The following is an 8,306-nucleotide window of genomic DNA, read 5'->3' as shown; positions in this document are numbered from 1 at the left end:
GTGCTTGGGAGAGAAATTAAGTGTAGGAAGTTTGTGGGAGATATGTAGGATATGTGTATGTATATAGGGTGTGGAGTTGGTTAAATTAGATTAGGAGTGGGGTTGAGGGATAAAATTATGGGGTAATGGGAAAAGAATTCGTGGGTTTATGGGCTGTGATGGGTTTTTGTGTTTTTGTTTTTTTTTTTTTTCTGAACTGTAAAAAAAATTCTGGTACTCGACCCCTAAGCGGTCGCTCAGCGAAGCTGAGCGGGCGCTCAGCTTGCTGCGCGGTCGCTCAGCAAAGCTGAGCGGTGCGCTCAGGGGGTCACTGGAAAAAATTTTTCAGCCCCTGTTTTCTGATTTTTTTTTGTGATTTTGGATAGGTTATTAACTTCTAAGGGTTCCTATAACAACAATTCATGGGTTGCCTCCCACGCAGCACTTCTTTTTCGTCATTAGCTTGACATTTCGTACCCTTCTCAAGTAGTCAACAAAATTGCACTAACCACTTCTCGGTTTGCCATGTCCCCATAGTAGTGCTTCAAACGCTGACCGTTAACCTTGAATGCTTGGTCCGGATCATTCTCAAAAATTTCCACCGCTCCATGTGGAAACACAGTTTTGACGATAAAAGGCCCAGACCACCTCGATTTCAACTTCCCTGGAAAAAGTCGGAGCCGAGAGTTGAATAAGAGAACTTGTTGCCCCGGCATAAATAACTTAGGATGTAGCTTCCTATCGTTCCACCTCTTCAGCTTTTCCTTATACATTTTGTTATTCTCGTACGCTTGAAGTCGAAATTCATCAAGTTCATTAAGCTGAAGCATTCTTTTCTTACCAGCTGCATCTAAATCCAGGTTCAACTTTTTCAATGCCCAGTAAGCCTTATGCTCAAGCTCCGCAGGTAGATGACATCCCTTACCGTACACCAACTGAAACGGGGACATACCAAGTGGAGTTTTGTATGCTGTTCTGTAAGCCCAAACAGCTTCAACGAGCTTTAAAGACCAATCCTTCCTTGACGGACAAACAACCTTCTCTAGAATGCGCTTTATCTCTCTGTTAGACACTTCCGCTTGACCATTTGTTTACAGATGATAGGCAGTAGCTACTCGATGATTCACATTATAATGCTGCATTATAGAAGTGAACTTACGGTTGCAGAAATACGATCCTTCATCACTTATGATTACCCGAGGTGTTTCAAACCTTGTGAAAATTAGCTTATGAAGAAAATTTAGCACTGCCTTTGCATCATTTGTCGGTAAAGCTTTAACTTCGACCCATTTTGAGACATAATCGACTGCCAGCAAGATGTACTGATTATTGCAAGACAAGATAAAAGGCCCCATGAAATCGATTCCCCAAACATCAAAGACCTCGACTTCAAGCATCACATTTAATGGCATCTCATCCTTCCTTGTCAAATTTCCCACTCTTTGGCAACGATCACACCTTAAAACAAACTGATGAGCATCCTTGAACAAAGTAGGCCAAAAAAAAACCTGCTTGCAGAATACGAGCTGTCGTCTTCTCACCACCATAGTGTCCACCATAAACCGTGGAATGGCAGTCTCGTAATATCCCCTCCGTCTCACAGAACAGGATACATCTCCTGATGATCTGGTCAGCTCCCTGTCTAAACAAATATGGTTCATCCCACATATACCACTTCACCTCATGCAGAAACTTCTTCTTTTGAGTGGATGTCAAATTAGGAGGCATTACATTGCTGACGAGATAGTTTATAATATCTGCAAACCATGGTTCTTCCTCCTGAATTGCAAACAACTGCTCATCCGGAAAAGATTCATTGATTAACGTCCTATCTTGTGAAGTAGAATCGGGATTCTCCAACCTAGAGAGATGGTCAGCTACTTGATTCTCAGTACCTTTTCTATCCTTGATCTCTAACTCAAATTCCTGAAGTAAAAGCACCCAACGAATGAGTCTCGGCTTCGAATCTTACTTGGAAACCAGATAGCGAATAGCCGCATGATCAGTGAATACTGTTACTTTCGAACCAAGTAGATAAGATCGAAATTTCTCGAAACCAAAGACTATAGCCAAAAGCTCCTTCTCAGTAGTGGTGTAGTTCAATTGGGCCCCATTTAAAGTCTTACTCGCATAGTAGACCACATGGAAGAGATTTTTCTTGCGCTGTCCCAGAACTGCACCTACCGCATAATCACTCGCATCACACATCATCTCAAACGGTTCTGTCCAATCTGGTGCTGTAATAACTGGTGCAGTGATCAAACTCTTCTTGAGAGTCTCGAATGCTGCCAAACATTCATCATCAAATTTGAAAAGCACATCTTTCTCAAGCAAATTGCACAACGGCTTAGATATCTTTGAAAAGTCCTTGATGAATCGCCGATAAAAACCCGCATGACCAAGAAAACTACGGATTCCTTTCACAGAGTTAGGTGGGGGAAGATTTTCAATGACTCCCACCTTGGCCTTGTCCACCTCCAGACCCTTGTTAGAGACCTTATGCCCAAGAATAATGCCTTCACGCACCATAAAATGACATTTCTCCCAATTGAGCACCAAATTAGTTTCCACGCATCTTTTGAGTATGGCGCGCAGATTATTCAAACATTCATCATATGAATGTCCAAGACGGAGAAGTCGTCCATGAACACTTCGACATTATTTCCAATCATGTCAGAGAATATAGCCATCATACATCTCTGAAAAGTGGCCGGGGCGCCACATAACCCAAACGAAACTCTGCGAAAAGCAAATGTGCCCAATGGACAAGTGAAGGTAGTCTTTTCCTGATCCTCTGGTGCAATACAAATCTGATTATACCCTGAATAATCATCCAGAAGACAAAAAGACTCATGACCCGCCAACCTGTCAAGCATCTGATCAATAAATGGAAGAGGGAAGTGATCCTTCCTTGTGGCTTTGTTCAATTTTCTATAATCCATGCATACTCTCCATCCTGTAACTGTTCGAGTGGGGATGAGCTCATTCTTTTCATTTGCAACCACAGTGATACCTCCTTTCTTAGGTACACATTGTACGGGGCTCACCCACGAGCTGTCAGAAATAGGATAAATGATGTCTGCATCCAGCCATTTCAGAATTTCTTTCTTCACCACCTCCTTCATGATGGGATTAAGTCTTCGCTGCTGTTCCACAGTTGGCTTACTACCTTCCTCTAGCAGAATTTTATGCATACAATATGAAGGACTTATCCCCTTGATGTCTGCTATGGTCCATCCAATAGCCGATTTGAATTCTCTCAAAATCCTTAAGAGCTTGTCTTCCTAACTACCTGAAAGGTCAGATGAAATAATAACAGGTAACGTAGATGAATCACCTAAAAAAGCATACCTCAAGTGTTCAGGTAATGGCTTGAGCTCCAAGGTAGGTGCTTCCTCTATTGATGGTTTGAGCTTTCCTTCAGCATTCTTAAGGTCAGAAGTACCAAGAGATTCAAACGACATGTCCAGCTTTCGCTTCCAGGGAGAAGCGTTCAGATATTGTAATTGCTCGTTGCCATCTTCATCATCACTGTCAAAATCCCCCACTAAGGCCTTTTCCAATGCATCAGACATTAACATGCGATCGAGTTCCGAAGTAATCGCAGAATCAATCACATCTACTTTTAAGCACTCCTCATCTTCTGTAGGGAATTTCATTGCCTTGAATACGTTGAAGGTCACATCCTGCTCTTGTACCCGCATAGTAAGTTCACCTTTTTGCACATCTATCAAGGTACGGCCAGTAGCCAAGAAAGGTCTTCCCAAGATTATGGGAATCTTCTTATCTTCCTCAAAATCCAGAATAACAAAATCTGCAGGAAAGAAGAGCTTATCCACCTTGACGAGCACATCCTCCACTATGCCCCTTGGGTAAGTAATGGAACGATCAGCCAATTGTAGAGACATGTATGTGGGTTTTGGATCAGGCAGGTCCAACTTTTTAAAGATCGACAACGGCATCAGATTAATGCTTGCTCCCAAATCACAAAGGCACTTGTCAAAAGTCAGATTGCCAATGGTGCAAGGAATGGTGAAGCTTCCTGGATCTTTCAGTTTTGGTGGTAACTTTTGCTGCAGAACAGTGCTGCATTCTTCCGTGAGAGTAACGGTTTCAAGGTCGTCCAGTTTCACCTTCCTTGAAAGAATAGTCTTCATAAACTTTGCATAACTAGGCATTTGCTCCAGAGCCTCAGCGAAAGGTATATTGATGTGAAGTTTCTTGAACACCTCCAGAAACTTCCCGAACTGTCTATCCAGCTTTTGTTGCTGCAATCTTTTAGGAAAAGGTGGTGGAGGATAGAGCTGTTTCTCCCCTGTATTAGCCTCAGGCAGAGTGTGTTCAACAGTAGTCTTCCTTGGTTCCGCCGCTTTCTCCTTTTGCTTAGATTCTTCATCACTAATTTCAGCTTCTCCTTCTTTTGCCTTTTCAGCATCAGCAACTTTTCCAGACCTTAAGGTAATAGCCTTGACTTGCTCTTTAACTTCCTTCCTGCCTGGTACTTTCGTGTCACTGGGAAGAGTGCCAGGTTGATGATTGAGCACTGTATTGGCTAATTGACCGATTTGATTTTCCAAGGTCTTGATAGAAACCGCCTGACTCTTGCATAACAGCTTAAGTTCCTCAAAATCAGCACTAGTAGGTGCAGCCGTACTTCCCTGTTGAGGATATGATTGCCTTGTAGCATACTGCTGTGGTTGCTGGAATCCAGGTGGGTTAAACTGTTTACTCACTCCTTGCTGATATGGTGGCTGAATAGCATTCTGATTATTCCCCCAGCTGAAATTTGGATGATTTCTGTTGTTAGGATGATAGGTCGCTGGCACAGGCTGCTGCTGTCGCTGATAATTATTCACATACTGAACAGATTCGTTGACCAGAGAACACTGATCTGTAGCATGAGAACCTGCACAAAGCTCACAAACCATAGCTATTTGATTAACTCCATATGTAGCCAAAGAATCAACCTTCATTGATAGCGCTTGGAGCTGGGCTGCAATAGCGGTGGCTGCATCAACTTCCAGAATACCTGCTACCTTGCCTGACGTCATCTTCTGAGTTGGGTTTTGATGCTCATTTGCAGCCATCGTCTCTATAAGATTATACGCCTCAGTATAGCTTTTAGCCCATAAGGCGCCTCCAGCTGCTGCATCGAGCATGGGCCGAGATTGGGCCCCCAAACCATTATAGAAACCAGTGATCACCATCCAATCCGGCATTCCATGATGTGGACATTTTCTCAACATTTCCTTGTAGCGTTCCCAAGCCTCGCACATAGATTCAGTAGGTTGCTGCGCAATCTGAGTAAGAGCACTCCTCATAGCAGCAGTCTTTGCCATCGGATAAAACTTCACCAGAAACTTTTGCGCAAGATCTTGCCACGTAGTGATGGACCCAGCTGGTTCAGAATGTAACCAGTCTTTAGCCTTGTCCCTCAGTGAGAATGGGAAAAGCCTCAACTTGATAGCCTCATCAGTCACGCCATTATACTTAAAAGTGTTGCAGATCTCGACAAAATTCCTTATGTGCATATTGGGGTCTTCAGTTGCCGCTCCTCCAAAAGAAACAGAATTCTACACCATCTGAATAGTGCCCGGCTTGATTTCAAAGGTGTTAGCTTGAATAGCCGGATGAAGGATGCTTGACTGAATGTCATTAATTTTAGGCCGAGAAAAATCCATAAGAGCTGGATCAGCTTGAACAATACGATCTCCCATGTTTACTGGTTCTTTCCGCTCAGTTCCTGAATCCGAATCCTCAAAATCTAACTTCTCCGTAATATCAAGAACTTCGTCTGTCTTCTCAGCTGTATCTAAAGTCCTCTTGCGAGCACGAGAACGAGTTTGCATAAACGCTTGCTAAAGTACCTAAAACACAACCGGAAACAATAAGTAACTACTACGTCCTAATCACTGAGTCCTAATGACCAATGATGGTAAGTACATAAACTAAACAAATACGCCGAGTCCCCGGCAGCGGCGCCAAAAACTTGTTAGGGCGAAATCACGCACTAATATTCACGCAAGTATACGCGTTCGCAAGTAATATATAATACTTTCTAGTTCGTTCCCACAGAGACTCGGACTAAATTATTGTCTAATTAAACTCACTCACCAATGTATGATTACTTCTCAATGTTAAGACACTAACACTTAAGATTGTTGATTAAATATTAACTATAATTAACTACTTAATTAATCACTTACTTAACACTTCAAATTATCAATAATAAAACACTCATGAAATCACAACTTCATTATTACTTCCTTCAATAGCTATTGTTATTACCTTTAGCATGTGACAGTGATGATATTAATCGAATAACACGAAACTGATAAAAGCCAACTTTCATTGTACTAATACCATTCTACCAAGCATCCACAATTAAGATAGAAGTTGTATAGTCATCAATTATGTTGAGTTCCTATATGTCTACAGAAATTGACAACATAATAATTTAAGCACAAGTTATTCCTTTTGATTACATAGGGCAAATAAAACTGTTAGAGTTACCCACTAATCATGCACAACATACATGAACCTATGCTAGCATGGCAAGTTCTAAATCTCAAGATCCACCGTCGCTTCGCAAGAGATTAACACCCTATCTTATATGTTCGCGACGCACATAAGACGAATACGCACAACCAATACTAGATATCATACAATCATCACACACTAAAGTATTAAACAATTAACTAAAGAATTCCATAATAAATCCGTTGCAACCCTATGATCACGATTAGCCCATAATAGCACTTATCGTCATCATGGGTTCATATGAAATCATGATAAACAAACACAAGAAAATAATAACTAAACTAATTATATTAAAATAGAGTATGTCACAAGAGTAAATAAGTTCAAAGTAAGAAAACTAGCATCCAACGTTACAACGAAACAAGAATCACAAGAAAATATGCTTCCTCTTCGTTACGGTGTGCTAAATCGGTCTTCTTCCTTATCCCCTTCGCTCCTTGCGTAAAAACACAATCTTCTTCAATCCACACTTGTGAAAACGTTTCAAATCTACTTATATAATAGTCCCATAAAACTCAGATTACATAGAAGTGGAAACCAAACAGAAGTAGAAGTCCTGAAATAATATATTTTTTCCCCGACCCTGCGCGGCCGCTCAGCAATGCTGAGCGGGCGCTCAGACCTTTACTGGAAAAATCTGATTTTGCTCCGTTTCTTCGCCGTAATCTGCCCGTTTCTTTCCTCTCGCAATGGTGAACACATGCCAAGGCTTATTCTTGATGATTCCTCCCCCAAAATGCAACTAATACCCTGAAATGCATAAACACTAGAAAAACGCATCAAATACACAAAATACTTGATTTCAAGACACCAATTTAAGCCATTTTAAGACGTTCTAAGTGGTATAAAATGCCACTTATCACTAACGTAGGGTATTTCGACTCTGTAGGTTCTAGTCGAAGGACTCAAGAATTGATATCGAACTAAGATAACCTAGTGATCAGTCGACCAGCGTAGCGAGGTTCTTAAGCGAAGGACACGAGCATTGAAGTCAGATCCAGGATAGTCAAATAGTAAAGTAATAAAGCCGAGTATCCCGAAGTGGTTCAAGGTCAATCAGAGACAGTTGTAACGCTCTGCAAGGCAAGTACCCCTGACTATTCTTTTATGGTTCAGTGCGTATGAATATCTAAATGTTTTACTTTTGTAATCGAACAGAAACGTTTTATGTTGCGTATCCCCGTAGTTATAAATAACTATTTTCAAATTATTTTGGGGAGAAGTAACTTCGAAAGGTACTATCTCGAATGGAATGATTTACGAAATGGATTTTATATGTGTGCTGGTTAGATAAATGATTTTGAAAATGAGATAGGTACAAGTGTTTTGAAAACCGGATAAAACGGTCAGATATGGGATACATTGGGGCCAGAGTAGGCCTATTGAGGTGGCGTAAGAGGCTAATTCGGTTGCGCGCAGTATTAAACCGATTAGTACAGCAGGTTAGAGACCTAGCTGGTCTCTGAGTTCCGGAACAGGTATATAGGATGGCAGTGAGAGCCGTCCAGTGTTGATAGCCTGATCAATTGTCTTAACATATCCGTAAGTATCTGATTTGGTTTTGTGATTCTCGTAACTGAGCAAGTGAGTTATACAGCGGATTTGGAAATGAGAATGGCATGCTAGAATTATTCTCTGGTATTTATACACAGCACACTACTGATGTTATTGTTTTACAGAGCATGCTAGTTTTGATATCCAGTTTATACCTATTTTACATATTTCTAACGAATTTTAAATTCTGTTCCTATAACTGCTTTACTTTAAACTGTTTTACTTGTTATTCA

General features: G+C 41.2%; 1 non-coding gene across 1 annotated transcript; it reads left to right on the top strand.

Annotated features, from left to right (window-relative positions):
• Nucleotides 1-5,196: 5,196 nt before the first annotated feature.
• On the top strand, nt 5,197-5,303 carry LOC141705004 (small nucleolar RNA R71). Its single transcript, XR_012568200.1, has one exon. It is a non-coding gene; the product is annotated as a small nucleolar RNA R71 (small nucleolar RNA).
• Nucleotides 5,304-8,306: the final 3,003 nt, after the last annotated feature.

The sequence above is a fragment of the Apium graveolens genome, unplaced genomic scaffold (genome assembly GCF_009905375.1).
Source record: "Apium graveolens cultivar Ventura unplaced genomic scaffold, ASM990537v1 ctg8440, whole genome shotgun sequence".
NCBI classification, from domain to species: Eukaryota; Viridiplantae; Streptophyta; class Magnoliopsida; order Apiales; family Apiaceae; genus Apium; species Apium graveolens.
This window is presented reverse-complemented; position numbering and strand designations above follow the sequence as displayed.